Source organism: Capricornis sumatraensis, chromosome 12 (genome assembly GCF_032405125.1).
Source record: "Capricornis sumatraensis isolate serow.1 chromosome 12, serow.2, whole genome shotgun sequence".
Classification (NCBI taxonomy): domain Eukaryota; kingdom Metazoa; phylum Chordata; class Mammalia; order Artiodactyla; family Bovidae; genus Capricornis; species Capricornis sumatraensis.
The window spans coordinates 51,670,085-51,692,702 of NC_091080.1; the positions used below are offsets into that span (position 1 = coordinate 51,670,085).

General features: G+C 39.4%; 1 non-coding gene across 1 annotated transcript; it reads right to left on the reverse strand.

Annotated features, from left to right (window-relative positions):
* Positions 1-18,571: 18,571 nt before the first annotated feature.
* Positions 18,572-18,643, reverse strand: TRNAW-CCA (transfer RNA tryptophan (anticodon CCA)). Its single transcript has one exon. It is a non-coding gene; the product is annotated as a tRNA-Trp (tRNA).
* Positions 18,644-22,618: the final 3,975 nt, after the last annotated feature.

Consider the following 22,618-nt stretch of genomic DNA (forward strand, 5'->3'; position numbering starts at 1 on the left):
TGAAAAGGCGAAAATATATGACACAGAAAGATGAACTCACCAGGTCTATAGGTGCCCAATATGCTGCTCGAGAAGAGTGGATAAATAGCTTAGAAAAAATGAAGAGGCTGAGCCAAAGCAAAAACAACACCCTGTTCTGAATGGGACTGGTGATGAAAGTAAAGTTCAATGCCATAAAGAGCAATATTGCCTAGGAACCTGCATGAATGTAAGGTCCATGAATCAAGGTAAATTTGAAGTGGTCAAACAGGAGATAGCAAGAGTAAACATCATCACGTTAGGAATCAATGTGCTACAATGGACTGGAATAGGTGAACTTAATTCAGATAACCATTACATCTACTACTAAGGGCAAGAATCCCTTAAAATAAATGGAGTATCTGTCATAGCCAACAAAGAATCTGAAATACAGAGATTGGGTACAATCTCAAATTGTACCTAATACAGATTGGGTACAATCTCAAAGATGACAGAATGATGTCTGTTCATTCCAAGGCAAACCATTCAATATCACAGTGATCCAAGTCAATTCCCCAACCAATAATGCTGAAGAATCTGAAATTGAGTGGTTCTATGAAGACACAAGATTTTCTAGGACTAACACCAAAAAAAGATGCCTTTTTTATTGTAGAGAACTAGAATGCAAAAGTAGGAAGCCAAGATATACCCGACGTAACAGGCAAGTGTGGCCTTGGAGTACAAAATGAAGCAGGGCAAAGAGTAACAGTTTTGCCACTGATCATAGCAAACACCCTCTTCCAAAAACATGAGATGACTTTCACATGGACATCACCAGATGGTCAATACCGAAATCAGATTGATTATGTTCTTTGCAGCCAAAGATGGAGAAGTTCTAGAATCAGCAAAAACAGGACTGGAATCTGAGTCAGGCTCAGCTCAAATATGCCAGCAAATCTGGAAAACTCAGCAGTGGCCACAGGACGGTAAAGTGTCAGATTGCATTCCAATCCCAAATAAAGGCAATGCCAAAGAATGTTCAAATTACTGCAGAATTGCACTCACCTCAAATACTAGCAAAATAATGCTCATAAATCTCCAAACTAGGCTTCAATAGTTCATGAACCAATAACTTCCATCTGTTTAAGCTGAATTTAGAAAAGGCAGAGGAACTAGAGATCAAATTGCCAAAATCCACTGGATCATAGAAAAAGCAAGAGCATTCCATAAAACATCTACATCTGCTTCATTGACTATGCTAAACCCATTGACTCTGGTTCACAACAAACTGTGAAAAATTATACAAGAAATGAGAATACAAGATCACCTTACCTGCCTCCTGAGAAATCTGTATGCAGGTTTAGAAGCAACAGTTAGAACTGGATATAGAAAAATGGATTGGTTTCCAAATTGGGAAAGGAGTACATAAAGGCTATATATTGTCACCCTGCTTATTTAACTTATATGGAGAGTATATCATGTGATGCCACCCTGGATTAAACACCAGCTAGAATGAAGATTGCTAGGAGAAATATCAGTAACTTCAGATATGCAGATGACACCACCCTTATGGCAGAAAGCAAATAACTAAAGAGCCTATTGATGAAATCAAAGAGGAGAGTGAAAAAGCTGTCTTAAAAGTCAACTTTCAAAAAACTAAGATTACGACATCTGGTCTTATCACTTCATGGCAAATAGATGGGGAAACAATGGAAACAGTGACAGATTTTATTTTCTTGGGCTCCAAAATCACTGCAGATGTTGACTGCAACCATGAAATTAAAAGACGCTTGCTCCTTGGAAGAAAAGTTCTGGCCAAATTAGACAGCATATTAAAAAGCAGAGACATTACTTCATCGACCAAGGACTATCTAGTCAAAACTACGGTTTGTCCAGTAGTCATGCATGAATATGAGAGTTGGACTATAAAGAAAGCTGGACATCAAAGAGTTAATGCTTTTAAACTGTGGTATTGGAGAAAACTTAGACAGCAAGGAGATCAAAGCACTCAATCCTAAAGGAAATCTGTCCTGAATATTCATTGGAAGGACTGATGCTGAGGCTGAAGCTCCAGCCCCCTGAAGCTCTGGTATTTTGGCCACCTGATGTGAAGAACTGACTCACTGAAAAAAAAAAAAAAAAAAAAAAAAACCCGATTATGGGAAATTTTGAAGGCAGTAGGTGAAAGGGGGACAGAAGATGAGATGTTTGGATGACATCACTGACTCAATGGACATGAATTTGAGCAACCTCTGGGAGTTGGTGATGGATGAGGAAGCATGTTGTATTGCAGTCCATGGGATCAGTAAGAGTTGAACTTGACTGAATGGATCAACATATATATATATATATATATATATATATATATATATACACACACACACACACACACACACACACACACACACATATATATATATATATATATATAAACTTTAAAGAAACTGTATATATTTTCATGGTACTCTTGTCCTAATCCCACACATTTTTAAAGGTAAGCTTATGTCATTTCGGGTAGTATTCAATATTGCTGACCAGAAATGTTTTATAACATTTGTAGATGACTGACTGCTGTATTTTCTAAATATTGTTCCAGTTTTTAAATGAAATCATTTATTATGACTATCCTGTCTGTATGTCTTTTTGAATACTGAGTTTGAAAAAATGCAAGATAATTTATTAGTTTATAGCTTGCTAGGTTTTCAAGAAGCCACACCCATACGTCAGGGTGAGGATAAGTCTTTGTGCAGATACTCCAGACTTCCAATTGAATGAAGTACCTTGATGATACTTGAATTATCCTTCAGTTCAGCTCAGTTCAGTTCAGTTGCTCAGTCGTGTCCAACTCTTTGCGACCCCATGAATCACAGCACACCAAGCGTCCCTGTCCATCACCATCTCCCAGAGTTTACTCAGACTCATGCCCATCGAGTTGGTGATGCCATCCAGCCATCTCATCCTCTGTCAACCCCTTCTTCTCCTGCCCCCAATCCCTCCCAGCATTAGAGTCTTTTCCAATGAGTCAACTCTTCGCATGAGGTGGCCGAAGTATTGGAGTTTCAGCTTTAGCATCATCCTTCCAAGGGATGATCTCCTTCAGAATGGACTGGTTGGATCTCCTTGCGGTCCAAGGGACCCTCAAGAGTCTTCTCCAACACCACAGTTCAAAAGCATCAGTTCTTCAGCTCTCAGCTTTCTTCACAGTCCAGCTCTCACATCCATACATGACCACAGGAAAAACCATAGCCTTGACTAGACGGACCTTTGTTGGGAAAGTAATATCTCTGCTTTTCAATATGCTATCTAGGTTGGTCATAACTTTTCTTCCAAGGAGTAAGCGTTTTTTAATTTCATGGCTGCAGTCACCATCTACAGTGATTTTGGAGCCCCAAAAGATAAAAAGTCTGACACTGTTTCCGCTGTTTTCCCATCTACTTTCCATGAACTGATGTGACCAGATGCCATGATCTTCATTTTCTGAATGTTGAGCTTTAAGCCAACTTCTTCACTCTCCACTTTCACTTTCATCAAGAAGCTTTTTAGGTCCTCTTCACTTTCTGCCATAATGGTGGTGTCATCTGCCTAACTGAGGTTATTGATATTTCTCCTGGCAGTCTTGATTCCAGCCTGTGCTTCTTCCAGCCCAGTGTTTCTCATGATGTACTCTGCATATAAGTTAAATAAGCAGGGTGACAATATACAGCTTTGAAGTACTCCTTTTCATATTTGGAACCAGTCTGTTTTTCTATGTCCTGTTCTAACTGTTGCTTCCTGACCTGCATACAGGTTTCTCAAGAGGCAGGTCAGGTGGTCTGGTATTCCCATCTCCTTCAAAATTTTCCACAGTTATTGTGATCCACACAGTCAAAGGCTTTGGCATAGTCAATAAAGCAGTAATATACGTTTTTTCTGAAACTCTCTTGCTTTTTCGATGATCCAGCACATGTTGGTAACTTGATCTCTGGTTCCTCTGCCTTTCCTAAAACCAGCTTGAACATCTGGAAGTTCACAGTTCACATATTGCTGAAGCCTAGCTTGGAGAATTTTGAGCATTACTTTATTAATGTGTGAAATGAGTGCTATGTGTTTGAGATCTAGGAGATGTTTAATATTGTGGAAACTTTTAAAAGCCTCCAGTATCCATATTCCAGTTCCTTCCTTTAGCTTAGAATCCTTCATCTTTTCTCATAAGTGGCCAGCTATTGTCTCCTTCTCAGAGAAGGCAATGGCATCCCACTCCAGTACTTTTGCCTGGAAAATCCCATGGACAGAAGAGCCTGGTAGGCTGCAGTCCATGGGCTCTCTAGAGTCAGACACGACTGAGCGACTTCACTTTTTTCACTTTTATGGATTGGAGAAGGAAATGGCAACACACTCAAGTGTTCTTGCCTGGAGAATCCCAGTGATGGGGAAGCCTGGTGGGCGGCCATCTATGGGGTCGCACAGAGTTGGACACGACTGCAGCGACTTAGCAGCAGCAGCAGCAACAGCAGCATAGTCTCATTCTATCAGAACACTGGCTACATGCGAGCAGGGGTTAGTAAGTGAACACTGCATCCTTCTTTAAGACTATTTTCTACATCCTAGACACTCACTACCTTCCTTCGTTACTTTAGATGGCACTTCGATCATTTGCTGAAATACACTGATATCTGGAGAAACTGCAAAATCCTTATGTTATAAATGACAGAGCTGCTCTACCAATCCGGATCACTTTTTTCTACAAGAGCAGAGAAGCTACAGACTTCTTTATAAAAACAGTGTTATTGGAACATGGTAATGCTCATTAATTCATTCACTATCTACTGTTACTTTTAAGCTACAACAACAGAGTTGAGCAGCAACAGAAGAGACCATGTCCTTTACTGCAAACTTTGTTGGATTATGAATTAGATTGTTAAATTAAAAGAAATGGATTATGCAAACCATTATATACTAAATATCTTTCTCTAATAGATTAGCTTTACCCAAACTGAAACAATTGCTATAACTGAAAAAAAAAAACTTTCTTATCTGATAGTTTCTAAGGGACCAATTTCCAAAATGAAAAGAAATGAAAGATAATTAAATTCAAGTTAAAAAAAAAATCTATGAATACTAAAATACTTAGCTTTTCATTTGCTAAGTTGTGTCTGACTCTTTGCAACCCCATGGACTGAAGCACATCAGGCTTCTTTGTCCATCACCATTTCCAGTAGCTTGCTCAAACTCATGTCCCATGAGTCGTTGATGCCATCCACCCATCTCATTCTCTATTGTTCCTTTCTCCTCCTGCCTTCAACCTTACACAACAGCAGGGTCATTTTTAATGAGTGGGCTCTTCACATATGGTGGCCAAAGTATTCGAGCTTCAGCTTCAGCATCAGTCTGTCCAGTGAATATTCAGGACTGGTTTTCTTTAGGATTCATTTGTTAGATCTCCTTGCAGTCCAAAGACTCTCAAGAGTCCTCTCTAACACTACAGTTCAGAAACATCAGTTCTTCAGCACCTAGGCTTCTTTATGGTCCAACTCTCATGACAATGGGAAAAAACATAGCTTTGACTGTATGGACTTTTGTTGGCAAATGATGTTTGCTTTTTAATATGCTGTCTAGGTTGGCCATAGTTTTTCTTCCAAGGAGCAAGTGTCTTTTAATTTCATGGCTGCAGTCACCATCTGCAGTGATTTTGGAGTTCAAGAAAATAAAGTCTGTCACTGTTTCCATTGTTTTCCCATCTATTTGCCATGAAGTGATGGGACTGGATGCCAGGATCTTAGTTTGTATAATGTTGAGTTTTAAGCCAGCTTTTCACTCTCCTCTTTCACTTTCATCATGAGACTCTTTAGTTCCTCTTTGCTTTCTGCCATAATGGTCGTGTCATCTGCATATCTGAGGTTATTGATATTCTCCTGGTAACCTTGATTTCAACTTGTGTTTCATCTAGCCTGGAATTTCACATGATATACTCTGCATATATATTAAATATGCAGGGTAACGGTATACAGATTTGACATACTCCTTTCCAAATTTGGAACGAGTCTGCTGTCCCATGTCAGGTACTCACTGTTACTTCTTGACTTCCATGCAGGTTTTATAGGTAAGGTAGTCTAGTGTTCACATTTCTTGAAAAATTTTTCATATTTTGCCATGATCCACAAAGTCAATGCCTTTAGCGTAGTCAATGAAGCAGAAGTAGATGTTTCCTGGAATTCTCTTGCTTTTTCTAAAATTCACTAGATGTTGACAATTTGATTTGTGGTTCCTCTGCCTTTTCTAAATCCAGCTTGAATGTGTGGGAGTTCTTGTTTCACTTCTTGTTGAAGCCTGGCTTGAAGGATTTTAAACATTACCTTGATAGCATGTGAGATGAGTTCAGCTGTGTGATAATTTAAACATTCTTCAGCATTGCTCTTCTTTGGAATTGAAATGAAAACTGACCTTTTCCAGTCTTGTGGCTACTGCTGAGTTTTCAAAATTTGCTGACATAATGTTTGTGGCACTTTAACAACATCATCTTTTTAAGATTTGAAATAGCTTAGCTGGAATTCCATACCTGCACTAGCTTTGTTCATAGTGATGCTTCCTAAGGTCCACTTGGAAGACTGGATGCAATGAAAACTACTGATTGTTAAATATCAATCAATGCCAGAAAATTACATTATTTAAAAGTTTTTTTTTTTTAATGCTGGATACTAGCACTGTGAAAAAATTGTCTCATGGAATTTGTTTGCCCAATTAAAAGAAAGTGAAAATCTTTTTAATCCAAGCTTCGAAATACTCCAAGAATGTAATATTGTCTAGTATCGAAATTAGTTCAAAGCAGAAAAAATTAAAGACAATAGTAGCAAAAAAGGTGCATTGGTAAACAATGTATTAGAGTTTCTTGAAATTAAAGAGGAATGCTAAAAACTATTTCCAGAAAAGGAGCTTACTATAGAGTAGGACTTAAGTGAATTTCTGCTTGTGGTTTAGGTGGGTTATAAGATAGAAAGGCTATCTCTCACTAATAGTTTTATTATACATAAAATTATAGTTTCTATTATGTGACTTTGGTGATTTAAAAGTCTTATTGGATGCTGAATTGTACAATTCCAATCCAGTTAGAACTATTTCTGTAAAATAAATATACTGTTAAGTGAATCATAAATGCTAACACCATTGGTTTCAGGGTAAAAAAAATAAGTTCTTTCTAGAAATAATTGTTTGTCAAAGAAGTTGTGATCTTTAAAGTTTTATGCCTCTTTCAATACCTGTTTTCTTCAGATGGAAATTATCTTGAAAAATTTTAGGTTTATTTATTTCTCAAAATAGCAGAGCAGCAGTACACAGGTTGTAGTGGCTTCAGAGCCTACATTGGAAGCTAAAGCAAGTGGGATGGGAGCTTTAGACAGCATCAGAGGGTGATGAGTGTGCCTATGAAGGAACAGAACTATGGATGATGAAGCCATGAAAGATATCCATCCTGCTGGTGAAGCTCATTCAGATGAGTGTGTCATTGCTGGAAACTGATCAGACTTATATAATTTAATTCAAAGGAAGAAGACTGTATTTCAAGATAAATGATCTTTGATTCAGTTATAAGGTGGAAAGTAGGGAAAAAACATGTTTCAGGTAGCTATCAAAAATTACCACAGAATGAGGCAGGGGGCTTTTAAACAATAGAAAATTGTTTCTCCAAGTTTTAGAAGCTGGAAGTCTGAAATCAGGGTACCTGTGTGGTCAAGGCAGAATCTCCCTGATCACAGATTTCTCTCTGTGTCCTCACCTGGCTAAAGGCAAGGAATCCCTGTGGAATCTCTTATGTGTGCTGTGTGTGCTCAGTCACATCCAACTCTTTGCAGTTCCATGGACTATAGACCATCAGGTCCTTTGTCCATGGAATTTTCCAGGCAAGAATGCTGGAGTAGGTGTCATTCCCTTCTCCAGGGGATCTTCCCAACCGAGGGACTGAACCCAAAACTTTGGTTTCTCTTATAGTGGCAGGCAGATTTTTTATCAATCCATGACCTGGGAAACCCACAGAGTCCCTTATATTAGAGCACTAACCCCATCGATAAGGGCTCCACTTTAAGAGCTAATCACCACTCTACAGCAGCCTCCGCTCCTAATACCATCACATAGGATATCATAATTTCAACTTATGAATTTGGGGGAAACACAAACGTTCAGACTATCAGTTCAGTCAGCCAGTTCAGTTGCTCAGTAGTGTTCGACTATTTGCGACTGCATGCATCGCTGCAAACCAGGCCTCCCTGTTCATCACCAACTCCAGGAGTTCACTCAAACTCACATCCATCGAGTCGGTGATGCCATCCAGCCATCTCATCCTCTGTCATACCCTTTTCCTCCTGTCCCCAATCCCTCCCGCATCAGAGTCTTTTCCAATGAGTCAACTCTTTGCATGAGGTGGCCAAAGTACTGGAGTTTCAGCTTTAGCATCATTCCTTCCAAAGAAATCCCAGGGCTGATCTCCTTCAGAATGGACTGGTTGGATCTCCTTGCAGTGCAAGGGACTCTCAAGAGTCTTCTCCAACACCACAGTTCAAAAGCATCAATTCTTCGGCACTCAGCTTTCTTCACAGTCCAACTCTCACATCCATACATGGCCACTGAAAAAACCATAGCCTTGACTAGATGGACCTTTGTTGGCAAACTAATGTCTCTGCTTTTGAATATGCTATCTAGGATGGTCATAACTTTCCTGCCAAGGAGTAAGTATCTTTTAAATTTCATGGCTGCAGTCATCATCATAGCAGAATGCCAATTCAGAGATGAAGTGACTAAGAAGAAATGTGTATCACCCATGCACCCTGCACATACATTTCAAAATGCACACATGGACAGCAGTGTTTCTCAGAAGTCATAATGACTTCCCCAGTACTGAAGGTCTACAAGATTCCTGGGCTACTTTCTTCATTGCAGATAGATGGTATCATTCCAAAAGACACATAGCTCTCTCAGAACAATTTAGCTAACAAGCAGCCAATTGGAATCCTAAAGACATTAGTTGCATATACTGTAAAGAGATTCAGAGAGACTGTCCTAAATTCAATCAAATAAAGCAGACAGTCATAGAAGTTCCTGCCTTCTAGAAAATGAAATCCATCCTAGACTAATGCAGGCAACAGCCATTCAAAGCTCAAGTATGTTCTAGTAGAGATGTTGTATCTTCTTGTTCTCAGAAACTGTCTTTGGATTTAGATTTAATTGATATTGGAATAAATGACAAGTTTCAATATTTATCTTGACAAATATAGTACAGCTCACATTAGATAGTCATTTGAATCTCACCAATAAAAAATCTACTGTAAGTCTCTCACTGTGTCTACAGCTGGTGGCATCCATACCCGTCCACCTTTACCCTCCACCAACCCCACCCATCACAAATCTTCCTTCACTCATAAATTCTTACTCCAATTCCTCCAACTCTTCAGATTGCCAGGAGACAGAAAACCTACTTGTTTTAATCAAAATAATGTCATCTATGAGAACCAGCAAGATATACTTGTAGAACTTCTCTGGAAAATGTAACTCTGGGTTACGTTCCACTAAGGCTGTCCAATGTCTTTATAAGAAAATCATTCAATATCTCACATAAATTCTAAAATGAAATCTAAAAATAAGAAAAAGGACCAACTAAAGTAACATGATTTTGAAACTATTGAAGAAAAGAGGAAGACATTAAAAGAAAAAAAAAAAAAAAGAGGGAGTTATTAAGCTAAGTGACTGGGATCTAAATTTCAAAGAAGGAATTAAAGAGAGTTCCTAGGATCTTCATCCAAAATTGATCTTTCAGAGTATTGATGGAATATATCACTATCATCTTCCATGAGCGATGCCAGCATTACAGTGAAGACTTCAATGCTTATTTTGATGAATGTAGGACCTTGAAAGCCAGGACAGAGACAGTAGCTAGAATATTTATTAAACTGGGTGCACAAGAGAAGCACCTTTCTCAAGTTTAAAATAATATCAAAATGTTCATGAAGAAATCTTACAAACCAATAAAAAGAACAAGCATTCTAGTCACAATTACGGTAGAGAAAACGGCAACTATCTTCTATAACAAGGCAGTTCACATTAAAATAAAAATAGATTAATTTCACCAATGGCAAGCAGAGTCATAGCAAGAGAATTGTTCTACTCACAGAAGAGGTGATTATGTTTAAGCTTATTTAATATTTTATCAAAGCAAGCAAATCATCAAAATTCACATCTTTCAAAATATTGTTTTACAAATATGCTAACAGAAGTATTCTTTTATGTTTAAACAACTTTTGAAACCAAAATATCAGTTCATTCTTCTTTTATTGTTTGCACAAAGAAAATCACAGAAATCATCTATGCAAAATAACTAAAATAAGATACACTGAGAAAAACACTTTAGAGATTACTCAAAATGTAATCTACTAAGGAAATAGTTCAACTGAGAATAGCACAGGCCAGATTCATGAAACATAAATTCTTCGCTAACAAGATGTATAGTAATTTAGATCGGGTGGGGGTGAATCAATAGATATATATAAGCATAAAAATTTTCATATTTTCACATTTAGACTGATTCATAATAAGATTGACAATATCCTGACCGAGGTACAATAGTAACTAATACTGGAATTAGTTGTTAGTGCATAGCCTAACAATAATCTAAGGAATTAATTTCTACTATCAGAACATTTGCAAGAAAATATTTTTATCCATTTTCTTGAAACACGATTTTTCTTCCTGGTTTAAATTATTTCACCACTAATGTATATTTTTTAGTGAGATCTAGTATCCCTTGGTTGAAATTGCCCTCATTTCCTAGGTTCTTCAAAGCCTGTTTTATTCTGCCAAAACACTTGAAACTCTTTAATTAACTTTAGCTTCTCCTCAAGACACTATGCTCACTAAACATGTGCTAATTTGTACTCAAAATTTAGTGATAAGTGATAAGTTCAGGGATATGTTTTTATGGAATGTATGAATGAAAGTCATACTACTTTACAGTTTATAATATTAACATTTTCAATAGTATACTATTAAGAATATATTTGTACATGCTATGTAAACTGATATTTAGCCACATATATTTGTATATAACTATATTGATCACATTCAGAAAACTAAGATCATGGCATCTGCTCCCATCACTTCATGGGAAATAGATGGGGAAACAGTGGAAACAGTGTCAGCCTTTTTTTTTTGGGGGGGGGGGGGAGGGGGGGTCTCCAAAATAACGGCAGATGGTGATTGCAGCCATGAAATTAAAAGACACTTACTCCTTGGAAGGAAAGTTACAATCAACCTAGATGGCATATTCAAAACAGAGACATTACTTTGCCAAACAAAAGTCCATCTAGTCAAGGCTATGGTTTTTCCAGTAGTCATGTATGGATGTGAGAGTTGGACTGTGGAGAAAGCTGAGCGCCAAAAAATTGATGGTTTTGAACTGTGGTGTTGGAGAAGACTCTTGAGAGTCCCCTGGACTTCAGGGAAATCAAACCAGTCCATTCTAAAGGAGATCAGCCCTGGGTGTACTTTGGAAGGAATGATGCTAAAGCTGAAACTCCAGTGCTTTGGCCACCTCGTGAGAAGAGTTGACTCATTGGAAAAGACTCTGATGCTGGAAGGGATTGGGGGAAGTAAGAGAGTGGGACAACAGAGGATGAGATGGCTGGATGGCATCACCGACTTGGTGGACATGAGTTTGAGTGAACTCTGGGAGTTGGTGATGGACAGGGAGGCCTGGCATGCTGCAATTCATGGGGTCGCAAAAAGCCGGACATGACTAAGCTACTGAACTGAACTGAACTTATACTGATCACAATAAACTGTGAAAAAATCTGAAAGAGATGGAACACCAGACAGCCTGGTCTGCCTCTTGAGAAACCTATATGCAGGTCAGGAAGCAACAGTTAGAACTGGACATGGAACAACAGACTGGTACCAAATAGGAAAAGGAGTACGTCAAAGCTGTATATTGTCACCATGTTTATTTAACTTATATGCAGAGTTCATCATGGCAACGCTGGACTGGAAGAAACACAAGCTGGAATCAAGATTGCTGGGAGAAATATCAATAACCTCAGATATGCAGATGGCACCACTCTTATGGCAGAAGATGAAGAGGAGCTACAGAGCCTCTTGATGAAAGTGAAAGAACAGAGTTGAAAGGTTGGCTTAAAGCTCAACATTCAGAAAACGAAGATCATGGCATCTGGTCCCATCACTTCATGGGAAGTCGATGGGGAAACAGTGGAAATATTGTCAGATTTTATTTTTTTGTGCTTCAAAATCACTGCAGATGATGATTGCAGCCATGAAATTAAGACACTTAATCCTTGGAAGGAAAGTTATGACCAAGTAGATAACATATTAAAAAGCAGAGACATTACTTTGCCAACAAAGGCCCATCTATTCAAAGCTATGGTTTTTCCAGTGGTCATGTATGGATGAGAGAGTTGTATTTGAAGAAAGCTAAGCACCAAAGAATTGATGCTTTTGAACTGCGGTGTTGTGGAAGACTCTTGAGAATCACTTGGACTGCAGGAGATCCAACCAGTCCATTCTAAAGAGATGCTGAAGGTGAAGCTCCAATACTTTGGCTGTCTCATGAGAAGAGTTGACTCATTGGAAAAGACTCTGATGCTGGGAGGAATTGGGAGCAGGAAGAGAGGGGGTTGACAGAGGATGAGCTGGCTGGATGGCATCACCAACTTGATGGACGTGAGTTTGGGTGAACTCCGGGAGTTTGTGATGGACAGGGAGGCCTGGCATGCTGCAGTTCATGAGGTTGCAGAGAGTCGCAAAAGACTGAGCGGCTGAACTGAACTGAATTGATGTTTATATACCATTTTTTAGATATCTGATCTGTTCTGGCAAGATTTCTTCATAATCCATTGCTTTGGAATTTTATAAGAACCACAGAATGATTCTTTTGGTAAAGAGAGCCTTGGAATCTGGAGACATCTTCATAGGAAAATGACTTTTCCTACTCTTAAGATATATTAGCCAATTTTTGAAAGCCAGTATAAAATAAAAGAAATATTAATGAATCAAGTTCTTGCAGATGGCTTATTTCTTTGTACAACAGTGCATATTAACATAGAGCTGTTTGTATAGCTTAGAAAACTTCTAACTAAAGGATTATTAAATGGCATATTACTTCATAAAATTTATTCAATATTGATTTTTTTAAATGGAAACTAATATAAATAGTTTAGAAAAAGATATCTTGCATACATGATATAACTACATTATAGGCATAATGAATGCCTGGGGTTAAAATGAAACTTCAGATGTTTCTCAGATTATGACAGAAGGAACTGGAAAAAAATGTGATGTATAATTTGTATGTTTAATTTCCTAATAGTTGGAACAAAATTTACCTTTGAGGCTACCTTAAACTTTGTTCTGGGAAAGAATAACAGGATGCCATTTATTAATATAAAAAGGAAACTAAAAAAATCATTGTTAATGAAAAATTTGCTAAAGAAGTTATTTTTCTGCATAGACTATAAAATATTGTTACATTAGTAGTTTCATTTCTACAACTTTTTATGCAAAATATTTATTTTAAAATAGAGATTAAAACAATAATATGCTTGTATGTGTGCATATATATATATATATATATATATTTCCATGGTTCAGATTTTTGAAAACTGAAAGTATAGACTCCTGATGATTGGCGTAAGATCTGAAAACTCTATCTTTCTTTCACTTTTTACTGAAGAGTAGGAAAATGAACTAAAATGCACTGGATGCAGCTGAAAGGAGGCATGATTTACATGGCCCACGGGGGCTGCTATTTCAATTAAAGTAATTCAGACCTTGGCAAACACTGAAAGTGGTTTATGATGTTCTTGTCGTTTGAAGGGGGTAAAAGAAAGACCACACTCTTCAGGAATGAGGGAAAAATCTCATGCTGGGTGTAGGATACAAAATGGAAGATATTTTCATCTCCCAAAAAGTCAGAGTTGTACACACACCAGCTAAGAATGACTTCATGTAGCTCAGGAGGGTGAACAATAGCACAGGCAGAAGCCAGTGTCGGGGAGGAGAATCTCAGAGCATAAGCGCTTCAGTTACTGCTGTGAGAAAACATATGCTAGAATACATGAGAAAACATATGCTAGAATACATGGCAATTTTCTTAAACATCTTAGAAATGTATTTAGAGTAATAACTTTCCAGTAATTAAGTGATGTATCCCTAAGAGTTTAGAACTTAAAAGTCATACTGCAATGAGACCTTAGTGGACTCGTAAGGCCAACAACCAAGACATTAACAAGTATGTTTCATCTTGGCATTAATGAAACACTTCATCTAAGAAATATCACTTTTCATTACAGAGTTTAATCCTGTTTTTCCATTTGAGTTCCAGAAATGATTTATAAATTGAGGTCACTATACTGACTAAAATAGAAACAGCAATGTGAGTATCATAGTGGTCTAGGTAAAAATGTGTGCAAATAAGGATTGCCAGGTAAAATACAGGAAGTTCAGTAAGAAAAAAAAAAAAATGCTGTTAATATGCTCTCCATAACATGGCATGGGATATATGACACTTTATATATTTAAAAAACAATTACATGGGATTTATCTGAAATTAAAATTTAATTGAGTATCTTATATTTACATTTTTTTTTTTTGATAATACTGTGGATTTATTTATTTATTTTTTTTTTAAATTTTAAAATCTTTAATTCTTACATGTGTTCCCAAACATGAAACCCCCTCCCACCTCCCTCCCCATAACATCTCTGTGGGTGATCCCCATGCACCAGCCCCAAGCATGCTGTATCCTGTGTCAGACATAGACTGGCGATTCAATTCTTATATGATAGTATACATGATAGAATGCCATTCTCCCAAATCATCCCGCCCTCTCCCTCTCCCTCTGAGTCCAAAAGTCCGTTATACACAGCCGTGTCTTTTTTCCTGTCTTGCATACAGGGTCGTCATTGCCATCTTTCTAAATTCCATATATATGTGTTAGTATACTGTATTGGTGTTTTTCTTTCTGGCTTACTTCACTCTGTATAATCGGCTCCAGTTTCATCCATCTCATCAGAACTGATTCAAATGAATCAGTTATATTTACATTTAATAAATCTGGCAACCCTGACAAGAACACCTAAGTTATATTCCAGTTATAGAAGAGAGTGTCTCCCAAATGTTTTCACGACACGACCCACAGAAAATGAGCTATGTGCAGTCGAGTTTGACAAATGGGGAGAGGGTACTTGTATATAGAGGTAACAAGCCTGGGCTCCAGCTATTGCATATACACCAGAAACACATCATGGTTGACTGTCCATGGTGAGAGAGTCTGTTTTCCTGAATATATAATCACTGAAGAAAAGATATCTGACTTGTTTTATGTACATTTATTACTTCAGTTACATTCATAAATGTCAATTCCTGAGAAATACTGTAGTCTATATATTTTCAAATATTTTCTCTCATTGCCTCATGAAAAACTTAGGGAGGCATTTTAATAAATAGAGTTAGATTTTTGTAATCAGATTGATTCAAGTTTAAATTTTAATTCTTCCACTTTGCAACTCTGTGTTTTGTGGAAATTATTTTGGTTTGGAAACCTGTTTCTAACCCATTTTGATCTGTTTCCTTTACTTAAAATGTACATAAGTTGCCTAAACTGGGACTAATATCAAAGTATTTGTAAGATCACAATGAAAAGCCTAATATGTCACTCAGCATTAAAAGACAGCTTCATCAAATAATGTGAAATGGCTTTGTATGTAGTTGTCTTTAAAGATTTTATACCAACATAGAGTGATTCCATTCCTGATGCTGGGCAATGAAAGTAGATGAGGACTCTCAGTTAGACAAATTCATTTTTATATATTTCCTGAAGGCTATGGATTCTCTAAAGTCTTCACTGAATTAAAGGAGTTTCCTAGATCTACCTATTTGAGCAATATTGTACTACTGCTTTACTGAAGATACTTTGTGATAATGATATTTGCCTTCAATGAGAGTTGAATTAAGAAGAAGTTTTACCAATGTAAATTAATTTAAATTCAAGAATGCTTTAACAAATCACATTTATTATTTAAACATTGTTCTTTTTATAAGGACTTTTGAGTGAGATTATCTATTTCCTTATCTACCTATGGCGGATGCTGATTGTTAATTGGCCCATGAAATATCTATTCCATCTTATGCTAAGAGCATCCCAATTTGGGGGACATTATCTCTCCTTGCTGATGTTCATTCCAAATGGGACTACAAATGAAGCAACCATATTATATTCAAAGTGAAGTGTGGGCACACAATCTATGTGAGCTGGACATTCTCTTGTGCAATTTTGAATCTTGAGCAGGGTGTAGGTTGGAATTTGTATCAGAGAATTTAAAATAAGGTAAGGCTAAAATATATAAAGATTTGTTTTTATGACAATGAAAGAATTCTGGAGATAGAAAACTGGTCCTGATATGGTGGTTTCATAAATCCCAGGAACCAGATTCCTTTTCTTTTCTTCTGTCCTCACCAAAGGTCTTTCATTCTCAAGGCTGATTCAGCATGGTGTACAGATACTGCTCCAAGCATCCATTTGTATCTCATGTAGTATGAATGAAAAAGATTAGAAAGACAAAAAGTGTATACTAGGTAGCTAAGACAGAATCTTTTAAGGAGTTTTCCAAAATTTCCATTGTACTACTTCCACTGTCATTGAGGCTGAAGAAGGTCACCTGCCATATCAGTAAGCAAAGGATGTTGCAGTCATGGAGCCATTTAGCCACTGCAGCTGCCCCTGAGTATTCACCCTGAGGGGATTCAGGGTGTTAGGTAGTCAGAATAGAAAAAAGGAGTCCAGAATGGTGGTGGCTAAAAGACAAAGAAAGAAAAAGTCTACAAAAACAGAACAAAGGAAGATCCAAGGACTAGAGTGAGAACCTTAGGGGAAGCAAGTAGCCTTCCTTGCCGGTCCAATTTACATAGGGCAGGCTCAGAGGGAGAAGAAAAAACATAAAAACAGGAGCCAAAATTAAGCCAGGCTTCTATTCTCTTCACCTCTTTGGGTCTTCCTGCCCTTATTCCTTGAGGATGTATTTTCCTTTGCTTGACAAATAAAACTGAGCTGTAACACTGGTCTGTCTGTCACTTCAAATTTTTGCTGCGGTGAGACAGAACAGAGGAAATTACACACTGTCCCAACATCTCTTGTGCCATTTCTCGGATTTAACCTGGTTGAAACAACCTCAGCTCAGTCACTGTGAGGCAGAGACCAAACACAGCAGAAGCCCAACTCAGCAAAACCTCCCATACTGAAAGCTGAAAGTGAAGAAAACCCAGTGCACTGGAAGCGACAAGAAGCCCAGTGAGCTGGAAACTGGGACAACAAAAACAAACTCAGCTGAAAGCTCATGTGGCTTAGTCTCAGATTCCAGAAAACCTCTCATTGGAGTAGGAAGTCCTCACTCCTATGGCTGGAAGGATATATGGCTAACAAAATCTTAATTCCCTCACAATCTCTCATTTCTTGTTTCCTTAAAGCCCCTGTGAACAGGCAAGTGGCAGTAGGTTCAATTGAGAGACTCTGGAGAGTCTACACCCCAGTGTGTCCCAAAGGCTAGACTATCCTCTGTGCTCTAGTAGCTATTGCCCAAGGCGGTGAGGGTTCTTCTGTCCTTAATCTCCTTAGTGCCATGGATCAGGCCAATGAAAACTGTGAGTACAGATCAGGTATTTAGCAGATTTTCTGGCAGGTTATGAAGGGAATTCCTCGACATGCTTTTCCCACTGCTTTTTCCTCCCTTTCTTCAGCTCCTCTCTCCATCTATGCCACTACTTATGAAGTATTGAGCAGGTCATCATCTTTCCATTTCTGAAAGTTGTTTTTGAAAGAGTTTACCTAACATCGGGACTCGAACCCATATGGCAAGGACTCTGTGCTATGCTTATTCACTCAGTCATATCACTCAGTCATATCACTCAGTAATATCACTGGGACTTGAGCCCTGGCCAAAGCCCATGGTGCCTGGCTTGGGGACCTAATGAAGCTCAGATTCTTTATGTCTCATTGCAAAAAATTCAGTGAAAGACACAGCTAACAATGGCAACCCACTCCAGTATTCTTGCCTGGAAAATCCCATGGGCGGAGGAGCCTGGTAGGCTGCAGTCCATGGGGTCGCAAAGAGTCAGACACGACTGAGCGACTTCACTTTCACTTTTCACTGTCATGCATTGGAGGAGGAAATGGCAACCCACTCCAGTATTCTTGCCTGGAGAATTCCAGGAATGGGCTAGCCTGGTGGGCTGCTGTATATGGGGTCACACAGAGTGGGACATGACTGAAGTAACTTACCAGCAGCAGCAGCAGAGAGAAGCACACTCCGCAGGATGTAGACCATCACAGAGGGCAAGTGCCATGGAATGTGGTGTGGTTAGTTTTCACTGGCTGGGTGATTTCATATGTTAATGAGTGGAAGGATTATTCCAACCATTGGGGAACCAAGCATTCCTTGGCTTTTTGGTAGTAGTTGTAGTAGTAGTTTGTCGCTCAGTTGTGTCTGACTCTTTGTGACCCCATGGACTGTAGCCTACCAGGCTCCTCCCTCCATGGGATTCTCCAGGCAAGAGAACTGGAGTGGGTTGCCATTTCCTTCTCCAGGGAATCTTCCCTACCCAGGGATCGAACCCGGGTCTCCTGCATTGGAGACAGACGCTTTAACCTCTGAGCCACCAGGGAAGACTTTTGGTCTTCTGGTAGTGCCTTGGAACAGACAAGGTGCCTCTGGGTGTGTCACTTAGCTTGCAGATTGAGGATCAAGATTTAGTTGACTTTGACTTGTCATCTTGGACCCATTTGATTTTAATCAGTTTATGTTATCTCCCTGGGCTATTCCATTCTTTCAAAGTTGTGCCCTGCCCCCCTTCCCTCCTGTTTCATGCTCTTTTCCTGAGCCCCACCTTGGCCCACATTGTTGCCTCTACAATCATCTAGAGGGATAACCAGAAAATAGCTGGCCCTGAGGAAGGAAACATTGTATAGTATCCAATCACTCTAGATATTCAGGCCTTCATCTTCCATGTTTCCTACAACATGTGAAACAATAGAATCTCTCAGTGGGCCCACTAGGGTGGGTGACAGGCACACAATGCCTGCTAGGAGTTCATTTGTTGGTTGCATCTCTTCAAGGGAAATTGGGCTTCCAGGAATAATGTCTGCCACTTTGGGAGTTAGCCTTGCAGGGCCAAACTCTTGGCACCTTTCTCCTAAAGTTACAGATATACTCCAGAATCAAATCTCCTCTCTACTTTTATGGAATATCTGGTCCATTGCCTCTTATCAATTTGTTCTTAAGCCACTTACTAACTCCTACAACCAGGACCCTGCCCCTTATAAGCAACATTGTTCCACCTCACTTATTACTAAAATACTCCTAATACCCCTAACAGGACCAGATAACCCACTACTTTGTCATTACTTCTATTACCTAAAGTGGGTCTATGACAATGAAATGTCTACCTTTGGAAACACCCTAAACTGCTCTTGTGGAGGGAGGCAATTAGTCACTTACATTCCCTCAGAAATAAGAGAATAAAGCTTTGACTTTATCACCAGGTTCCCAGTCTCAGGGCAGAGGCTTAGGTTGTTTTACATCATGGTATCTGTTCTCATCTACAGTAGACAAACCAGCAATGAGTTAAGATTAAGACCCCTTAATCCTACCCAGCACTGGTCAAGCTGGAGACGTTGGAGACATCCAATTCCAGTCTAGAGATCCCAGGATCTAGAGATCCTGCCTAGGGATCTGGTCCTCAGAATTTTGCCATAGGCCCGAGTTCATAGGCCTCAATTTGCTCAGGGATCCACCAGTTCAGGAGTCCCAGGAGGTCAACATGACTTGACATGCCCAGGGATCCAATTCTTGGAAGGCTGACCTTCCTTGACCTGCCCGGGGATTCAGTCTCCAGGAGGTTGTCACATCTCAGCCTGCCTGGGGATATGCACCCTGACAAGGAGATGCCTGGCTCTCAGTTGCAACAGTACTGAGTAGGATAAGCTTCAAAAAGACTTATGCCTAAGAAAGTCTACCCATAAAATAGGAGTCCTATGAGGTCTTTCTTCTTTTTTTTTTTTTTTCTTTTTTTATTTTCCTCCCTGCCATCACTGTCTTTCAGATAGGAAATAACCAATCCATTTCCCGACAGATGCCCTTAAGATGCATCCTTGATAAGTGGAAGCTGTTCAATCCTCTAATTCTAAGGAGAAGTCACTTAAAATTATTTTGTGCCACAGTGTGGCCATGCTGTCCTCTGGGTGACAAGGAACACTGGCTGAGGATGGGTCAGTGTTACAATACCATCCTGCATCTAGACTTATTGTGCGAAAGACAAGGGAAATGAACAGAGATCCCCTATGTCCAAATTTTATTCCCACTAAGAGATAAGAAGGAACTGTCTTAAATATGGGATTGCTGTATGCCCTAAAAGCCCTAAATTTGGCAACCCAAATTTAGGTTGCCACCTAAGTTTGCCACCATTCACTAGGCAAATGGTGTTAGGCACAGACAACCAAGAGAAGGATGCCCTCCTTGAAGGCTCACCTCCCATGGCTCCCAAGTTGCCTGGTACTCCCTCCTTGTATCCAAGCATGCCCCCATATCTGGAAGCACCCCCTCCACAAAAGCCAACTCGAGTATGTTCCTTAGTTGAAACTGGAGGAGAATTTAGACCAACCTGGGTTAATAGGCCCTTCTCTCTCTTAGAACTAAGAAAGATCAAACAAGACTTGGGAAGTTATACAGATGATCCAGGCAAATAGATGCATTCCAACACATTATTTTTGATCTTTGTCTTGACGTGGAAGGACATCATGGCTACATTTAATCAACATTTATCTGACCCTGAGTATGCAAGGGTCTTAAAGGAAGCCCAAAGTTATGCTACAGGGTTTCACATATCAAACGATAAATACCCAATGTGGGAAACTGCGCCCCCCTACTCATATCTTAACTGGAATTATAATAAACCTGAGTACATCTAGGAAAGGGATCATTTTCTGATCTATCTAAAGGCAGGACTAAAATCAGCAAAGCAAAATGTAATCAGCTATGCCTAGGTATCAGCAATAAATCAGGAGGCCAATGAAAACACCATTTGCCTTTCTGGAAAGGCTAAATGAGGCCCTCCAAAAGTTTACCAATCTGAACTAAGACTCTGATGAGGGACAGGTGATTTTAAAAGACAAATTCCTGCCCCAGTTGAATCAGACATCAGGATAAAGTTACAACAGCTATAGCAGCAGGACCCTGCTGCTTCTTTAGATGAGATGATCCAGAAAGCCACCAATACTTTTTATAACAGAGAACAGGAGAGGGAAGCCAAGGCCCAGGAAAGGGAGAAAAGGAAGGAGACAAGGCATGCTCAGATGCTAGCCACCCTTCAGGGAAGCCCTGTGGTGAGTTCTTGAAGGACAGTTACGAGTCAAATGCCAAATCTGTAGACAGGCAGGACGTTGGGCCAAAGAGTATACAAACCGTGGCAAGTCTCCTAAAATGGCTTGCCACAAATGCCATCAGTTGGGACATTGGATAGGAGCCTGCCCTTGGGACATAACAGCCTCAAGGTCAAGTGCCAAGCCTTCCCTCACTATGGTTCAATAGGACTGAAGCGGTCTGCTCAAGCCACCCTGCTTATCACAGATAACCATCACAGGGCTGGAGCCAAGAGTACAACTGGATGTGGCAAGTAAGTCCAAGAATTTCTTGGTTAACACAGGGGCTAACCTCTATGTCCTGACTTCTAGAGCCTTCTCCTCCCAAAACTGTACCATTTTGGGTGTTACAGGAAAAACAATTAAAAGAGATTCACGTAAACACTTCTTTATTGCTGGGATGGACAAATATTTTCCCATCAGTTTCTGGTGGCTCCTGAGTGTCCTATTCCCTTATTGGGGAGAGATCCTTCCCTGCCTTCAAAATCTTGCAGCTATTGCAGTCCTGATAGAAGATGCTTTAAAACTCTCTCTTTGGAGCTAACTATTTTTATCAGCCACCAAGTGAAACAACTCTTGAATGGGAGAGACCATTTATTAATGTCTGATCAAAGGATCCTCAGATATCAAGTAGTGCTGATGGAAAATCCAGGCCTAACTATATCCCCTTATGAATTTCTTAACCCAGTTACCATTCTGCCTAACCCCTGAAGGCTCTCTCTACTTTCACTTTTGCTTAGAAACTTTGGACCACTGGACAAAACCCCAAGAGGGATTGTCAGAAGATCCTCTAACGAATCGTGTGGAAATCTGGCACACTGATGGAAACAGTTTTGTTTAGGAAGAAGAAAAAAAAAAAAAAAAAGAGCTGAATATTCAGTAGTCTCCAATTTTGAGACCATAGAGGCTAAGCCTTTGTCACCAGTTACTTCTGCCCAGTTCCCTGAGCTCATAGCCCTGACTTCCCAGCTCATAGCTGGGAAACGGAAAAAAGAGTAGCCATTTACACTGACTCCAAGTATGCCTTTCTGGTGCTACATGCACATGCTGCTATTTGGAAAGAAAGAGGCCACTTGACCACCCGAGGGTCCCCAGTCAAATATGCTGATCAAATTCTTAGGCTTTTGGAGGCAGTTGCCAGTCCATTTGTCCACTGAGGTTTCAGTCTGCCACTGTAAGTTCAGTTCACTTCAGTTCAGTTCAGTTGCTCACTCATGTCTGACT